At 35.9% G+C, this 19,205-nt stretch overlaps 1 long non-coding RNA gene across 1 annotated transcript in view; it reads left to right on the plus strand.

The window, feature by feature from the left end:
- Positions 1-10,934, plus strand: part of LOC144340987 (uncharacterized) — a 124,228-nt gene extending 113,294 nt beyond the window's left edge. Inside the window, exons 5-6 of the long non-coding RNA XR_013417525.1 lie at positions 10,556-10,594; positions 10,773-10,934. This is a non-coding gene — a long non-coding RNA (uncharacterized LOC144340987). The remainder of the gene's footprint in view (positions 1-10,555; positions 10,595-10,772) is intronic.
- Positions 10,935-19,205: the final 8,271 nt, after the last annotated feature.

Raw genomic sequence — 19,205 nt, forward strand, 5'->3', positions numbered from 1 at the left:
CATGATTTATAATCCTTTGGGTATATACCCAGTAATGGGATGGCTGGGTCAAATGGTATTTCTAGTTTTAGATCCTTGAGGAATCGCCATACTGTTTTCCACAATGGTTGAACTAGTTTACAGTCCCACCAACAGTGTAAAAGTGTTCCTATTTCTCCACATCCTCTCCAGCACCTGTTGTTTCCTGACTTTTGAATGACCGCCATTCTAACTGGTGTGAGATGGTATCTCATTGTGGTTTTGATTTGCATTTCTCTGATGGCCAGTGATGATGAGCATTTTTCATGTGTCTGTTGGCTGCATAAATGTCTTCTTTTGAGAAGTGTCTGTTCATATCCTTTGCCCACTTTTTGATGGGGTTGCTGTTTTCTTGTAAATTTGTTTCAGTTCTTTGTAGGTTCTGGATATTAGCCCTTTGTCAGATGAGTGGATTGCAAAAATTTTCTCCCATTCTGTAGGTTGCCTGTTCACTCTGATGGTAGTTTTATTGCTGTGCAGAAGCTCTTTAGTTTAATTAGGTCCCATTTGTCAATTTTGGCTTTTGTTGCCATTGCTTTTGGTGTTTTAGACATGAAGTCCTTGCCCACGTCTATGTGCTGAATGGTATTACCTAGGTTTTCTTCTAGGGTTTTTATGGTATTAGGTCTAACATTTAAATCTCTAATCCATCTTGAATTAATTTTCATATAAGGAGAAAGGAAAGGATCCAGTTTCAGCTTTTTACTTATGGCTAGCCAATTTTCCCAGCACCATTTATTAAATAGGGAATCCTTTCCCCATTTCTTGTTTTTCTCGGGTTTGTCAAAGATCACATGGTTGTAGATGTGTGGTAGTATTTCTGAGGACACAGTTCTGTTCCACTGGTCTATATCTCTGTTTTGGTACCAGAACCATGCTGTTTTGGTTACTGTAGCCTTGTCGTATAGTTTGAAGTCAGGTAGCATGATGCCTCCAGGTTTGTTCTTTTGACTTAGGATTGTCTTGGCAATGTGGGCTCTTTTTTGGTTCCATATGAACTTTAAAGCAGTTTTTTCCAATTCTGTGAAGAGAGTCGTTGATAGCTTGATGGGGATGGCATTGAATCTATAAATTACCTTGGGCAGTATGGCCATTTTCACGATATTGATTCTTCCTATCCACGAGCATGGTATGTTCTTCCATTTGTTTGTGTCCTCTTTTATTTCGCTGAGCAGTGGTTTGTAGTTCTCCTTGAAGACGTCCTTCACATCCCTTGTAAGTTGGATTCCTAGGTATTTTATTCTCTTTGAAGCTATTGTAAATGGGAGCTCATTCGTGATTTCGCTCTCTGTTTGTCTGTTACTGGTGTATAAGAATGCTTGTGATTTTTGCACATTAATTTTGTATCCTGAGACTTTGCTGAAGTTGCTTATCAGCTTCAGGAGATTTTGGGCTGAGACAATGGGGTGTCTCCATATACAATCATGTCATTTGCAAACAGGGACAATTTGACTTCTTCTTTTCCTAACTGAATACCATTTATTTCTTTCTCTTGCCTGATTGCCCTAGCCAGAACTTCCAACACTATGTTGAATAGGAGTGGTGAGAGAGGGCATCCCTGTCTTGTGCCAGTTTTCAAAGGGAATACTTCCAGTTTTTGCCCATTCAGTATGATAGTGGCTGTGGGTTTGTCATAAATAGCTCTTACTATTTTGAGGTACGTTCCATCAATACCGAATTTATTGAGCGTTTTTAGCATGAAGGGCTGTTGAATTTTGTCAAAGGCCTTTTCTGCATCTATAGAGATAATCATGTGGTTCTTGTCTTTGGTTCTGTTTATATGCTGGATTACGTTTATTGATTTGCGTATGTTGAACCAGCCTTGCATCCCAGGGATGAAGCCCACTTGATCATGGTGAATAAGCTTTTTGATGCACTGTTGGATTCGGTTTGCCAGTATTTTATTGAGGATTTTTGCATCCATGTTCATCAGGGATATTGGTCTAAAATTCTCTTTTTTTGTTGTATCTCTGCCAGGCTTTGGTATCAAGATGATGTTGGCCTCATAAAATGAGTTAGGGAGGATTCACTCTTTTTCTATTGATTGGAATAGTTTCAAAAGTAATGGTACCAGCTCCTTCTTGCACCTCTGGTAGAATTCAGCTGTGAATCCATCTGGTCCTGGACTTTTTTTGGTTGGTAGGCTATTAATTGTTGCCTCAATTTCAGAGCCTGCTATTGGTCTATTCAGGGATTCAACTTCTCCCTGGTTTAGTCTTGGGAGAGTTTAAGTGTCCAGGAAATTATCCATGTCTTCTAGATTTTCTAGTTTATTTGCATAGAGGTGTTTATAGTATTCTCTGATGGTAGTTTGTATTTCTGTGGGGTCAGTGGTGATAGTGGTGATATCCCCTTTATCATTTTTTATCGCATCTATTTGATTCTTCTCTCTTTTCTTCTTTATTAGTCTTGCTAGTGGTCTGTCAATTTTGCTGTTCTTTTCAAAAAACCAGCTCCTGGATTCACTGATTTTTTGGAGGGTTTTTTGTGTCTCTATCTCCTTCAGTTCTGCTCTGATATTAGTTATTTCTTGCCTTCTGCTAGCTTTTGAATGTGTTTGCTCTTGCTTCTCTAGTTCTCTTAATTGTGATGTTAGAGTGTCAATTTTAGATCTTTCCAGCTTTCTCTTGTGGGCATTTAGTGCTATAAATTTCCCTCTACACACTACTTTAAATGTGGCCCAGAGATTCTGGTATGTTGTATCTTTGTTCTCATTGGTTTCCAAGAACATCTTTATTTCTGCCTTCATTTCGTTATGGACTCAGTAGTCATTCAGGAGCAGGTTGTTCAGTTTCCATATAGTTGAGCAGTTTTGATTGAGTTTCTTAGTCCTGAGTTCTAGTTTGATTGCACTGTGGTCTGAGAGACAGTTTGTTATAATTTCTGTTCTTGTACATTTGCTGAGGAGTGCTTTACTTCCAATTATGTGGTCAATTTTGGAATAAGTGCGATGTGCTGAGAAGAATGTACATTCTGTTGATTTGGGGTGGATAGTTCTGTAGATGTCTATTAGGTCCGCTTGGTGCAGAGATGAGTTCAATTCCTGGATATCCTTGTTAACTTTCTGTCTCGTTGATCTGTCTAATGTTGACAGTGGGGTGTTGAAGTCTCCCATTATTATTGTATGGGAGTCTAAGTCTCTTTGTAAGTCTCTAAGGACTTGGTTTATGAATCTTGGTGCTTCAGTATTGGGTGCATATGTATTTAGGATAGTTAGCTCTTCCTATTGAATTGATACCTCTACCATTATGTAACGGCCTTTTTTGTCTCCTTTGATCTTTGATGGTTCAAAGTCTGTTTTATCAGAGACTAGGATTGCAACCCCTGCTTTTTGTTGTTCTCCATTTGCTTGGTAGATCTTCTTCCATCCCTTTATTTTGAGACTATGTGTGTCTCTGCATGTGAGATGGGTCTCCTGAATACAGCAAACTGATATGTCTTGACTCTTGATCCACTTTGCCAGTCTGTGTCTTTTAATTGGACCATTTAGTCCATTTACATTTAAAGTTAATATTGTTATGTGTGAACTTGGTCTTGTCATTGTGATATTAGCTGGTTATTTTGCTCGTTAGTTGATGTATTTTGGCATGTTTTTGCAATGGCTGGTACCGGTTGTTCCTTTCCATGTTTAGTGCTCCCTTCAGGGTCTCTTGTAGGGCAGGCCTGGTGGTGACAAAATCTCTAAGCATTTGCTTGTCTGTAAAGGATTTTATTTCTCCTTCACTTATGAAACTTAGTTTGGCTGCATATGAAACTCTGGGTTTAAAATTCTTTTCTTTAAGAATGTTGAATATTGCCCCCCACTCTCTTCTGGCTTGTAGAGTTCCTGCCGAGAGATCTGCTGTTAGTCTGATGGGCTTCCCTTTGTGGGTAACCCGGCCTTTCTCTCTACCTGCCCTTAACAGTTTTTCCTTCATTTCAACTTTGGTGAATCTGACAATTACGTGTCTTGGAGTTGCTCTTCTCGACCAGTATTTTTGTGGCGTTCTCTGTATTTCCTGAATTTGAATGTTGGCCTGTCTTACTAGGTTGGGGAAGTTCTCCTGGATGATATCCTGAAGAGTGTTTTCCAACTTGGTTCCATTTTCCCCCTCACTTTCAGGCACCCCAATCAGACATAGATTTGGTCTTTTCACATAATCCCATACTTCTTGAAGGCTTTGTTCATTTCTCTTTCCTCTTTTTTCTTTAGATTTCTCTTCTCGATTCATTTCATTCATTTGATCCTCAATCGCTGATACTCTTTCTTCCAGTTGATCGAGTCAGTTACTGAAGCTTGTGCATTTGTCACATATTTCTCATGTCATGTTTTTTATCTCTGTCAGTTCCTTTATGGCCTTCTCTGCATTTATTATTCTAGTTATCCATTCTTCCATTCTTTTTTCAAGATTTTTAGTTTCTTTGTGCTGGGTACGTAACTCCTCTTTTAGCTCTGAGAAGTTTGATGGACTGAAGCCTTCTTCTCTCAACTCACCAAAGTCATTCTCTGTCCAACTTTGATCCATTGCTGGCGATGAGCTGCATTCCTTTCGAGGCGGAGATGCACTCTTATTTTTTGAATTTCCAGCTTTTCTCCCCTGCTTTTCCCCCATCTTTGTGGTTTTATCTGCCTCTGGTCTTTGCTGATGGTGATAGACTAATGGGGTTTTGGTGTGGGTGTCCTTTCTGTTAGTTTTCCTTCTAACAGTCAGGACCCTCAGCTGTAGGTCTGTTGGAGATTGCTTGAGGTCCACTCTAGACCCTGTTTGCCTGGGTATCAGCAGCGGAGGTTGCAGAAGATAAAATATTGCTGAACAGCGAGTGTTCCTGTCTGATTCTTGTTCTGGAAGCTTCATCTCAGGGGTGTACCCCACCGTGTGAGGTGTGGGATGTTGGTCTGCACCTAGTGTCGGCTGTCTCCCAGTTAGTCTACTCAGGGGTCAGGGACCCACTTGAGCAGGCAGTCTGTCCGTTCTCAGATCTCAACCTCTGTGTTGGGAGATCCACCGCTCTCTCAAAGCTGTCAGACAGGGTCATTTGCATCTGAAGAGGTTTCAGCTGCTTTTTGTTTAGCTATGCCCTGTCCCCAGAGGTGGAATCTACAGAGACAGGCAGGCCTCCTTGAGCTGCTGTGGGTTCCACCCAGTTCGAGCTTCCTGGTGGCTTTGTTTACCTACTTAAGCCTCAGCAATGGTGGGCACCCCTCCCCCAGCCTCGCTGCTGCCTTGCAGTTAGATGGCAGACTGCTGTGCTAGCAATGAGGGAGGCTCCGTGCACGTGGGACCCTCCAGGCCAGGTGTGGAATATAATCTCCTGGTTTGCTAAGACCCTTGGTAAAGTGCAGTATTAGGGTGGGAGTTACCCAATTTTCCAGGTGTTGTATGTCTCAGTTCCCCTGGCTAGGAAGAAGGATTCCCTTCCCCCTTGTGCTTCCCAGGTGAGGCGATGTCTCGCCCTGCTTCAGCTCTTGCTGGTTGGGCTGCACCAGCTGACCAGCACTGATTGTCTGGCACTCCCCAGTGAGATGAACGCAGTACCTCAGTTGAAAATGCAGAAATCACCTGCAGTCTTCTGTGTCACTCACGCTGGGAGCTAGAGACTGGAGCTTTTCCTATTCAGCTATTTTGCTCTGGGTCCTAAAATTCTTAACAAAATACTAGCTAACAAAATCCAGCAACACATCAAAAAGATAATCCACCATGATCAAGTGGGTTTCACACCAGGGATGCAGGAATGGTTTGATATACTCAAGTCAATAAATGTGATATACCACATAAACAGAATTAAACACAAAAATCACATGATCATTTCACTAGATGCAGGAAAAGCATTTGATAAAATCCAGCATCCCTTGATTAAAACTCTCAGCAAAATCAGCATACAAGGGACATACCTCAATTTAATGAAAACCATCTCTTACAAAGCCACAGCCAACATAATATTGAAAGGGGAGAAGCTGAAAGCCTTCCCTCTGAGAACTGGAACAAGAGAAGGATGCCCACTCTCACCACTCCTCTTCAACATAGTACTGGAAGGCTTAGTCACAGCAATCAGACAAGAGAAAGAAATAAAGGGCATCCAAATCAGCGAAGGGGAAGTCAAACTGTCACTGTTTGCTGACCATATGATCATTTAACTCGAAAACCGTAAAGACTCCTCCAGAAAGCTCCTAGAACTCATAAAAGAATTCAGCAACAGGATTAATGTACAAAAATCAATAGCTCTTCTATACAATAACAGTGGCCAAGTGGAGAATCAAATGAAGAACTCAACCCCTTTTACAATAGCTGCAAATAAATAAATAAATAAAAATAGAATAAACTTAGAAATATACATAACCAAGGAGGCAAAAGACCTCTCAAGGAAAACTGCAGAACACTGCTGAAAGAAATCAAAGACATCATGAACAAATGGAAACATATCCCATGCTCATGGATGGATAGAATCAATGTTGTAAAAATAACCATACCGACAAAAGCAATCTACAAATTCAATGCAATCCCCATCAAAATACCACCATCATTCTTCACAAAATTATAAAAAAAAAAATTTTTTGGAGACTGCCTAGCCAAAGCAAGACTAAGCAAAAGGAACAAACCTGGAGGCATCACACTACCTGATTTCAAACTATACTTTAAGGCCATAGTCACCAAAATAGCATGATACTGGTATAAAAATGGGCACACAGACCAATGGAACAGAATAGAGAACCCAGAAGTAAACCCAAATACTTACAGCCATCTTATCTTCAACAAAGCAAACAAAAACATAAAGCAGTGAAAAGACACCATTTTCAACAAATAGTGCTGGGATAATTGCCTAGCCATATGTAGGAGAATGAAAATGGATCCTCATCTCAAACTTTACACAAAAATCAACTCAAGATTGATTAAGGACTTAAATTTAAGACCTGAAACTAAAAATTCTAGAAGATTATAGACATTGGCTTAGGCAAGGATTTTATGACCAAGAACCCAAAAGCAAATGCAATAAAAAAGAGTAAATAACTGGGACTTAATTAAACTAAAGAGCTTTTGCATGGCAAAAGGAACAGTCACCAGAGTAAACAGACAACCCATAGAGTGGGAGAAAATTTTCACAATCTATACATCCGACAAAGGACTAATATGCAGAGTCTACAATTAACTCAAACAAATCAGCAAGAAAAAAATAATCCCATCAAAAAGTGGGCTAAAAACATGAATAGATAATTCCCAAAAGAAGATGTACAATGACCGACACACATGAAAAAATGTTCAACATTGCTAATGATCAGGGAAATGCATATCAAAACCACAGTGTGATACCACCTACTCCTGCAAGAATGACCATAATAAAAAAATCAAAAAACAGTAGATGTTGGCGTGGATGCAGTGAACAGGGAACACTTCTACACTGCTGGTGGGAATGTAAATTAGTACAGCCACAATGGAAAACAGTGTGGAGACTCCTTAAAGAACTATAAGTAGAACTAGCATTTGATCCAGCAATCCCACTACTGAGTATCTGCCCTGAAGAAAAGAAGTCATTATATGAAAAAGATACTTGCACACACATGTTTATAGCAGCACAATTCACAATTGCAAAATCATGGAACCAACCCAAATGCCCATCAATCAATGAGTGGATAAAGAAACTGTGGTGTGTGTGTGTATATATATATACACACACACACAATGGAATACTACTCAGTCATAAAAAAGAATGAATTAACAGTATTTTCTGTGACCTGGATGAGACTGGAGACTATTATTCTAAGTGAAGCAATTCAGGAATGGAAAACCAAACACTGTATGTTCTCACTGATATGTGGGAGCTAAGCTACGAGGATGCAAAGGCATAAGAATGATACAATGGACTTTGGGGACTTGGGAGGAAGGGTGGGAGTGGGGAGAGGGATAAAAGACTACAAATAGGGTGCAGTGTATACTGATATAACCAAATACCACCTGTCTATATGCCAATAATCTATGGAAAAAAAAAAAACCCAGACCAAGAAGACTACATATGGTATCATTTCATTTAAATGAACTTCTAGAAAAGGAAAAATTTAACTACAAAACCCGAATAGTGGTTGTTACAGGTAAAGGGTCACAGAAAGGAAACTTAGAGTAAAGAGGTGACAAAAATGATCTACTACACAATATAACTATCAAAATTCATCAAATTGAACCTTTAAATTTAGTTTAAAAAATTTTATATAAAACATACTTCAGTAAAGCTGACTAAAAAACAAACTAAATTAAATCTTTGATATTTATGTCTATTGAAGAAATGAAAACTGCTATTAGAAAAAATATATTTTATTATTTCCAACACACCATTTTTTTTTACATTTTAACATCTCTAAAATTAGAATGCATCTTATACTTCATGATTTCTTAAAATCAGAATATTTTTCTTTCTTAATGCTATGTAAAATTTTACACTTGATGGTGTATTAGATTCAATAAAATATAGCAATACTAATAGTTGGATTAAGTTTACTATGTCATATTTATACCATCCATGTTTAAGAATTGAATACTTTGGGCTATTTTCAAAACTGCACTATTCCATTAATGGTACAGAAAAACACAAAACTTATAAATGACTTAGAAAAAAGCTATAAATGAGTAAAATGCACAAATTTATATGAAAATTTATTGTTTACTAGAAAAAGGTCATACAAAGTAATTTGCAATTTATTTTAATTATATAGTATTTCAAAATTGGAGAAAATACAGGTATAATATAAAAGAAACCTATGTATTTACCACCCATAATTATCAAAATTCCATCACAATTGCATCCCCTCCCCTCTTTCTTTCTTCCACAGAAATAACTACAATTCTGAAGCTGTTACATGTTCTTCACACTTGTGTTCTTATAGTTTGTATTCAAGAAATAACTAAGTCTGGGCCTTAATAAAATGGAATATAATCTAATCATCAAGATAAATGAACTAAATCTACATTTATCTACAGGGATTATTCTTGAAAACTTATCTTAAGAGAAAAATCAAGTAATGAATGTATAATAATAATAATAACAAAGTATTTCAGGCTATTTTCTATGTGCTAGACATTGTTCTAAGCACTTTAAATATATTAATTTAATCTCAAGAAAAGCCCTAAGAGTTATCCCAGTTTACAGATGAGCAAATGAGGAACAGAAAGATTAAGTATTTTGCTGAAGATCGAACAGTTAGTAATTTATTTACATGCAATCTGTCCCTAAAATAAGCTCTTACCCACTCTATCATGTGTAAATACAGTATTGTTCTTAACTGCTCTAGCAAATAGACAAAATAGAAATTTATGTCTCACTCAAACAGCAGTGAAGAATCAATGTTTCTGGCCTGCAAGGCAAAGGAGGTGAGAGGAGTGGGTAAGTAGGCAGTCTTTCAGAAACCCAGACTCATAGCAAATCAGCCATTTTCAAAAAGTGGTTTCCAAGATCGCTGGCAATCCCAGTTGAACAGAAAGAGAAAATACATAGAGGACAAAACAAATAATGTTTAAGAATCAGGCCTGGAAGTGACAGACATCATTTCCACTCACATTGCAATAACTAGAATTCAGTTATTCATCTATGGTAACTATATGATAGTCAAGATAACATGGTCTAGCTGATGGTAAGTCAGAAACTGTGATGGGTCTGAGATGTTACCCTACTTTCACATTTATATATTGATAAATAGATAGATAGATGGTGATATTGTTTGCCTGTGTCCCCACCCAAATCTCATCTTGAATTGTAACTTCCACAATTCCCACAGTTCATGGGAAGAACCCAGTGGGAGGTAATTGAATCATGGGGGTGAGTCTTTCCCATGCTGTTCTCATGATAGTGAATAAGTCTCAGTAGATCTGATGGCTTGAAAAACAAGAATTTCCCTGCACGAGCTCTCTCTCTTTGCCTGCTGCCATCCATGTAAAATGTGACTTCCACCTCCTTGCCTTCTAGCATGATTGTGAGGCCTCCACACCCATTTGGAACTGTAAGTCCATTAGACCTCTTTCTTTTATAAATTGCCCAGTCTCAGGTATGTGTTTATTGGCATTGTGGAAACAGACTAATACAGATGGACAGATAGAGAGACAGATAAATAGATAATAGTAGATATATCAGACATCTGGAACAGAAATCGGAGCTTTATTTTCTTACAATAACAGCAGCCAGAGTAACATTGTAGCAGTGGTCCCCCAAGGCTAGTACCACCTAGGTGACCAGATGAGAGGCCACATATAGTCAAATAGGTAGTTCCACACATATGCAAAGATGGTACCGTGGGAGAGAGACTCTGAAAATACGGATCTAGGGGCTTATATAGTAGAGGGACAGTTGTCCCTCCTTCCCTCTTAAATTAAGGGAGGAAAACCTTTTATTCCTAATGTAAGCATATTCACCTTGGGAAGAAAAGGGAAAGAATTTTGAGTTCTTACACTTTGAGTGTAAATATGCTTCTAGAGGGAAAATAACACTAGCATCTCTGAGTTTACTACTCAGGGTTTTCTCTTCATTTGAAATGTAAACATACATTTTTTTTCCTTCAAAGGTCTTATTTCCTTCAAAGGTCTCTTTCTGAAGAGGGTGAAGGTCCCTACCCCAGAATGTAAGTGTTTGGCTCTGGGTAAATTAGGAGAACTCTTAATCTCTAGATGGGATCAACTGACTACAATTAAGGAGACAAAAGACGCAGATCTAGTATCCATACTATATGAAGAGAACATTTTTTTCTGGGGCAAATAAAGCAAACATTATCTCATAGTGTATCAATTTCTGTAGTTTAGATGGTCAGGACCTCATAGGAACACCAAGAAATTGAGGGAAGATTCATTTTCCTACAGCTGTGTTGGCTCAAGAAGGATAGATTTCAATGCCAGCTAGTATAGTATTATCTAGATATATAATTTGTAAATTTTTTACAGATACAATCCAATATTACACATTGGTTATGGATACATAAATGTGATAGTGATGTTATTGATATTCCCACTCCTCCCCTCATTTATTCTAATTTATGACAGGCTGATTTCCATATTTTCTACCCTCATCATTCTACATAAACTGTTCTTGCTAAGACCACCAATAGTTCCCTACTTGGCAAACCCAATGAGTTCTTTCAGTCTTCATTCTACTTAACGTCTCTTCAGCCATTGGCAATATTAATTATTCCCTCTCTCTCTTCTTAATTTCCACGCCATTACTTATATTCTACTATTCTGTTTGCCACTTTATTAGATTCTCTTCCTCTGTCCCTCCCAAAAATGGTAGCCATTCTCAGCCTCTATCTGTACATTTCCACTAAGTAATTGGTTACATTATAGAGACACTAGGATAACTTTTTAAAAACTCAGTGAAGGAGTACTTGCTTCCATGTATCTCCTGGTTTCACTGTTATAATCCAAGTAATAACACAAAACAGCTCACAAAGTACTGTCTGCATGTATAGGTTAGTACCAAATAGGCAACATATGCAGCATGAAATCTGAAAACTAACATGCCAATTTCCACTGCCCTTTTTCTGTGTTCCTAACCTTTAATATCTCTAAACATCTCTCCTTCAAAGAGCTTAGATTTAGGACTTCCCATATCCTTTCTCTTTTCTGATGTTGAAGTTCCCATTTCTGAAACACCAGTCATTGGCAAAAAGCACATAATTAAACCTATTAAAAGGCAAGCAAATACATAGCTAAACCCATTTACAGCATAAGGAATTTAGTTAATATGACCTCAGTTTACTTGGCAAATGCATTCTTCTATTCTCTTTCTGATTCACTAACTTGCAATTTTTTGGATTATTTTTTCCTAATTTTTATACCTAAGATTATTGTATTTCTTAACATATTCTAACTTCGGTGAGGTGTTAACCTCATCTTGGCTGAGACCTAAGTCCACCATTTCAAATTTTGGCAGAAAATTTTCTTTTAAAGTTACTCCAAACCCATACTCACTTTAAAAGAAAGTTACTCCACAGAAAGCCCACATATTGGCAATCTTGGGCTTTTTTACCCAAGGAGAAAAGAGCTTATCAGCTTCTTAATTTTCCTCTTTAAAAAACAAAAGATGTTAAATAAATTTCCAGCTTCTTCTTACCTCAACCCCCCAACAGAATTAGATTACCTACCTCAAAGAACTTATTCCTTTTTAAAGTTATCAAACATTTATTTGGTAAAATTTGGGCACCAAATGCTTTGTACTTGGTGCCAGAGTTACAGAAATGCAGAAGACATAGGAGAGAGTATCAAAAAGAGTCATTGGACAGAAGCTATACGTAGAAAGAAATGGCCTCTCAGAGGAGATAAAGCATCAGCTGAATCTTTGAATAACAAAGAGGCATTATATTAGTTTATATGAAGAAGGGATAGAAGAATGCTTAGCATGAAAGCAACAGTACATGCAAAGGCACAGAGACTTAAGAAGGCATGATGCCCTTAACTAAAGATTTTAACTTATAGCTAAAGAGTGGTGCAAGTGTAAGGAAGCAAGTCAGACAGGTAGGCAAAAGAAAGCATACAATACTCTCTGTATAATGTGAAAACAAGTGTGAAATTTATTCTGAAAGCACAGAAAACCTAATGGACAATTTGAGAAGAAAAGTAACATGATCAGGTTTGCAAAGAACTCTTGAGTGGCAGTGATGAAGATGAACTCAATGGGGCAATGATAATGAAAGCAAGCAATTAAAAGGCAAGAGGACAGTGAAGAGAATAAATGATGCCCCAGGATAAATGGGTAAAAGTCGTACCAACTTTATCATTGCATGTAAAGAATACTTTCATAACTAGTTGCCAATAAAGTACAATTTACAATGCTATAGCGATTTCCTCTTTAAAGCACTCAGTGCACACCTAGATGGTCATCTGGTAAAAATGGTGCTGAATATAGGGTAGATACAAATCTAAAAAATATTTACACTAAAAATTTTCCCTGGTGCCAAATGGAAAGAGAACTCCTTTCCCAACCATCGAAGAACTACTTGTCTTCTATTAGAACACCTGAAATTGTAAAAGTTTTTCTCTGTCTCTCTGAGATATATGCAAATCTTTTTAAAATTCAATGAGCCTCTTGCCAGTTTTGATCCCAGGAATGTCTTACATGGGGACCTCTGAAAACATCTTTTTTTGAAATATAAACATCAAGGAGGGGGCACTCTTTCTCCCTGACTCCTCAGAAGTTTAAGCCTTGATATTTGACTCCAAGATGTAACTTCCTATTTGTTGAAAACATGTAAGTTTAATTTTTCCTTTGAATGGAAACATTTAAACATAAATCCAACATGTATGTAATGGATTGCATCAGCTTGCCTATAGAAGAGTTAGATTCTTTTGTTCTTTGCCATCTCTTTAGGGATCACCTAGAATGTGAATTGTAGTCAGTTTAATGCTCATTCAATGATAAAAACTGTTTTTTTTTCTTTCTATATTTGTGAGGAGAAATTTGGGGGTTGGCAGATTTTATATTTTATTATATTTCCACAAGAAGAAGAGATTCTTGCAATGCATAGGATACTAAATTGAATAACTTATGAGACTATATCATTATAACACCCAATGAGGTTAGAAGTTCAAATATCTATACTAATGTATTGTATTATGTATTGGAAGATTGTATTTCTAAGATGGCTACACCAAAATCTCCCATTCCTAATCTTCTCCTGAAATGTGACCTTAGCACTCTCCAGTCAAGAGGTAGAGTCTGCTTTTCCCTTTGAATCTAGAATGCCCTCAGAGACTGTTTTGACAAAGAACATGGCAAAAGTAATGTCCTGAGATTTCTGATCCCAGGCCTTAAGAAGGCCTGAAGACATCAATTTTTCAGTTTTCAGTAGTACTGAGTCATCCTATAATATGTCTAGCTACTTTGCAGGATAGGCCACCTAGAGACCAAGAGACATTTAGTCTGTATAGAAAGAGTAAAACATCAGTTATTACAGCCTCCAAACTGAACAGTGAAACACAGCCACAAGAATAACACTGGTAAGACCCTGAGGAAAAAGCAAAACAAAACAGAACGTAGCCCAGTCCTTATTGAGAAAGTATATACAAATAAACTGATTATTGTTACTGTTTGAAGTTACCAACTTTTGATGTGGTTTGTAGTGCAGCAATGGATAACTAAAACATAATTCATATCTGGAAGTGGGATGCTGATGTAATGGAAACCTAAAACATGTAGCATTGACTTTAGGAATTGTTAGTGGGAATAGGTCTAAAGTTACCCAAGGAGAATATTAGTGGAGTTTTAAGGGAAGTGAGAAAACTACTATTGCATGCAACAGAGAAAATTATAGAAAAAAAGGGAGATACAAGTTATTATTTGCTGCTAGTACAGCAAAATTATCAAAAGTGTGGCCAGGAATAACATGGAATATGAAAAGTGTACCCAATGTACTTAGTTCTGGCTAAGATTTTTCATACAAAATGCTGTAAGTGCCAACTGTCTTATTTTAGATTCCCATGACAAAATATATAAGAAATGAGATGTACTAAAGTAGATACTGTTCCATTTTCAAGCAGAATTTGGTGAAAATATTAAAAAGCCAGTATTTGCTGAGATCAAAGATGAAATTGTTTTTCTTCCTTGGTTATCTCCTAACAAACGACTACCTTATTGAAAAAGGACTCTTTGCAAAGATGGAATCCATAATGTTTCAGGAGTAAATATCAAATCAAAGGCCTACTGTGAAATCCTTTGGTAAGTTGTTAAACAGATTTAACAAGGTGCCCTATAGAACAGTTTAGCTTGACAAATGGGCTTCTATCAGTCCTAAGGAATTTCTCAATGACTCACCTTTGATTCAACACAAACAACTTTTAAGAAAATTGTCCCACAGAACCCTGAAGTATAGCAGAGACAGGGTTATCTCAAAGAGATTTGGGGGTATGAATGACGTCAAATGGAGTAAATTTATAATTTGGTATCTAGAAAACCCACGAGGTTTTGAAATAACTTATATGTCCATGAGCTGGAGAGATACAGACATTCTAAAATTAAAAAGTTGCCTTTTTGCCTCTAAATTCCTTCAGGCAGGTAGCGTGCTGAGAAGCTTTTCAGTTGCACATAAATGCCTTCCTCACAGAAAATGAACATTTACTTAGTGGGCAGAGTGAAGAACAACAAAGAATCAATCCAGGGGAGCAGAATTGCCCCAGTCAAAGAACTCACAAATTCATTTGCCTGGCTAAAGTTTAGAATTGCTGTGGATCTGTGATGTTTATGTGCCTACAGCTCTGCTCTCTTTTACTTATATGTGTCTAAAAGTCATCTGGTCTTTGCCTCCACATTATATGTTTGATAAATGGAGGGCAAATAAATTAACTTCCTGGTTTGCCTTTAGACTAAGAGAAGCTATGTCCAAGTAGCTAATCCTGAGACACCGGCCCTGGGAAGCATCACTCAGAAATTGATACGACTTAAATGATGAGATTATAGACTTCAAGCAAATGCTGTAATGGGATTCTAGTTTTGAGGAAGGAGTAAGGATTTTCTTTGTGGGAGATACTTGAATATTTATGACCAGGAAGCAAACAGTGGTCAAAGATAGCTACAACAATATCTTTTATTCCACAAGCTTTTACACAATGTGACATTAGCATTTTGCCATCATAATAATTAAATGTATGGAATGATGCAACATTAAGAAAATATATATGCCACATACTTACATTGTCTTCCTAAATCCTAAATTAAACCATACCCATTGCTGATAAAATAAAAAAGAAAAAATGATAATGTAAAATAATTAACAAATGTTTCTGATGTTACTAACAAATGACAGTGTTTCCATTCTTCAGAATTCATATTTTAGTGTTTCAGAGAAGAATTGAATATCTATATTGAATATAGATATATAATAAACAATTTAAAAGGCAAATAAATTGTGACAGACCATATAGCTCTTCTGGTTGAGTCCTTTTCATTTTGTACATAGAATAATTCTTATTCTGCTTTTATTTTTCCTTTCCTTTATCCTATTATTCCTAGTAGTTTCTTCCTATTTTCTTTTTTAAGTCACCAAATTTTATTTATGCAATTCTATTTCTCCCTAAGCTAAAGTATAGCATAAAACCTGATATACAAAAACACAAGACATCAGTTTGTAATGCTCAAATATCAAATTAAATATTAGAAATGAAATATTAGCCTGAAAACCACTACAAACTTTTTGTACAGTATTCGTTTTTATGTGACAAGCTACTCTTTCTGAATTTTCTTTCCAGTATTGCATTTAGTATTCAGATTCTATAAGGCAATACAAGGGAGTAATATATTATGCAGTTCAGTTTGAAAAAATAGATCTCAAAAACTAAATAAATGCAGGTAAACTCCATATTAATGATCTGTATTTACAGTGTTCAAAGGAAACTCAGTTTCTTGGCAGTAAAATAACTTATTTTGCCAAATATTATAATTTTAAATGTTTGGGAAAGGGAAATATTATAATTTTAAATGTTTGGGAAAAAAAACAAAAAACAAAAAAAACCCAGAACTACAAAGTAAGCCAAATTCTAAAATTTTAACTTTCCATTACATAAGAAGTTTGGTAAAAAAATAAATACATAAAAAATAAAATAAAATAAGTAAATAAATGGCTGAATTAATTTATTGAGCTTATTAACATCTGTATATATCAGTAAGTAGCTATTATCCACATGAATCTAAATATTTGCTGGTTTTTTCTTAAATTTTACTATTGTAAGAAGAAAGAGAGAACTGTTTTTTGTGCTTCCAAGTTTCATAAGTACATTAAACAAATACTCCAAAATGATTTACACACACAAACATGCATACATATGTTGAAAATCAATGACAACAAATGTGTCTTATAAATGGGATGAGTAACACTTTAATAAAGGCAAAATATTTAGTAATATCATTTTCAGCAATTTTATTGTATTGCCTTAAACCTAAAAACATCTTAAAATAATCTATTTATATGCCCCCCAAAAGTATTTTCAATAAGAATATATTGTAAAGAGAATAGCAAATTAATTTACAATTTTTCATTTGCTTTTTACCAATTATAAGTACTTGCCTAGGTCAATATGGAGTTTTAACAGTTGAACAGAATGTCCTTTGTATCCCTAGGCAGACAAAATAGAGCTGCCTCAGGGAAAAAAATTTATTAAATACACTCCCCAAGACACATGCTGAACTCAAAATTACACAGCATGCATCTAGTCTCAAAAGATTGTGATTTGCTTTTCAGTCAAATGTTTCCCGCTGCTAGAAAAAAATGTAAGCTTTGTTTCATGAAAAGCTTTAACCTGAGAATTACTGCACTGCCATGGTTACCCAGCAAAATAGATTGCATAATCTAGAAGGTAGCAAGAAAACATTAGGTTTCGAAAATAAAATGATCTTTCTGTTGGAAAATCATACGCGTGCCCCCTATGTTTGTGTAGGCATCTGTACAGTTTAGCCCATTCTCTCTGAAGCATCCTAACTCTGAAGAAAGTTCCCACAGAGCAATATCTGTATCCCGGCAGTGTGTGAATCATTTCTCTTATCTAATAATCTCCTACAAATGTACCTTTGGTTATGCTTTGACTTCGCTGAAAGGTGAGACTCAGCATGGGGCATTCATTTTGTCTGCCAAGTATTTCTTCAGGAGTTGTTTGTTTTTCTGCTGTTATACTTAAGATAGAAGTTCATGACTCCATTAGAAAAGAAAAAATAATATCCATATTAAAATGCTATGAAAAATAACCAAATTTTCATGATTCCATCTTTTCCCTTTTTTTTTTTTTTAAAGCAGAAGTTCCTGTGAGCATGTTACACAGGACAAAAGAAGCATTATTCAAGATGAGTTGTATAAAAAAAAAATAAGCATTCTTTAAAATACAAATGAGGAAATAGTTTTGAAATTTACTTATTCCCTTTACTTCTCAAGCATTAAAGAAAATCAGAACAGAAAATAACACAAGCAGGCAGCATATACACTTAGAACTACTTGCCATCTCAATCTGAGAAAAGCTAGAAAATAATTAGCAAAACTCTTGATTAAACACATCCTTTACTACATACCCAATTATAATCATTTCACTATACTGTGTATGGGAATTAGTAACTTAATAAATGTCAATTATTTAACATTATTGATTATGTTACATAAACAAAATATGTGACCTCAATACAAATGCTTCAGTTAAGTTCTAGTATGACAGAAAAAGGCAATATTTTTCTCCCCATCAGTTTGCTATCATCTACCAACAGAAATCTCCCAATTAGTAGAGAAAGTTATACATTCTGTTATTTAAAATCTTTAGTTAAAATAAGCATACATTTCTGCCAATATCTTTTTGTTAGCTAAAATTAATTTGAATTATCCTACACTCAGTATAAGATAATTACTTGGAAACTATAATTTAAAAATTTTTATGCTGAGTTAGAATTTTGAGAATGGGCGGTAATACCATAAGTGTCCATTCCATTATTCACCTTCTGTTTGCAACGCTTTTAGAGAGTCTGTTGGAGAAATGCATATGATTTCAAAATATTAATAAAGAAAACATAAATTAGCAAGTTATCACTAACATTTTTCATCCTTTCATATTTATACAAACATTCTTCTGATGCCTACATTTTTCATTATTCCTAGGTTTTCTATTATTTATTCCATTCTTATGTTATTGCCTCAATGTAAGTTATTGAGGCTGAGGTTCAACAAATTTTAAAGGTGACAGCCTGAGAACCAGTTCCCCTGACTGTGAGCAGGAAGTGGAACAGGAACAAACAGCTATAGACAGCCCTTACTAAGTGAGCTCTAGTGAAACGTGAACATTCAATAAGAACTCTTCTTTTTCCTGAAAACAAGGGTGTATGATTAGACCATTTGTTTAGTAAATTGAAGAATTTCAGGAAAGAAAAACGTAGTCTAGTCCCCATGAGTCCACTGTGGGTCAGGTAGGCTCTCATATAATGACTCAGTTTTTATTTCTGATGCAAACCATGCTGACCACCTTTAAATAGCAGAGAACTTATTAATGAGGCATCTTGTTGCTAGAGTGGCTGAAATTAAAATTTAAAGGTATGTGTCATTTTCATGTAAGATGTTAAAAGAATTTTAATAAAAAGTCCATGTTCCTCAAATTTCATATTAAGTTTAAGATTTAGAAAAATCTCCTCATAAAGATCTGCTTTAGCATAGGAGAAAACTTACTTTTTTCTTGATCATATGTAATACTATTGAATTTTACTATTAATTATAAAAGCTTTTA

The sequence above is a fragment of the Macaca mulatta genome, chromosome 5, assembly GCF_049350105.2.
Source record: "Macaca mulatta isolate MMU2019108-1 chromosome 5, T2T-MMU8v2.0, whole genome shotgun sequence".
Lineage (NCBI taxonomy): Eukaryota > Metazoa > Chordata > Mammalia > Primates > Cercopithecidae > Macaca > Macaca mulatta.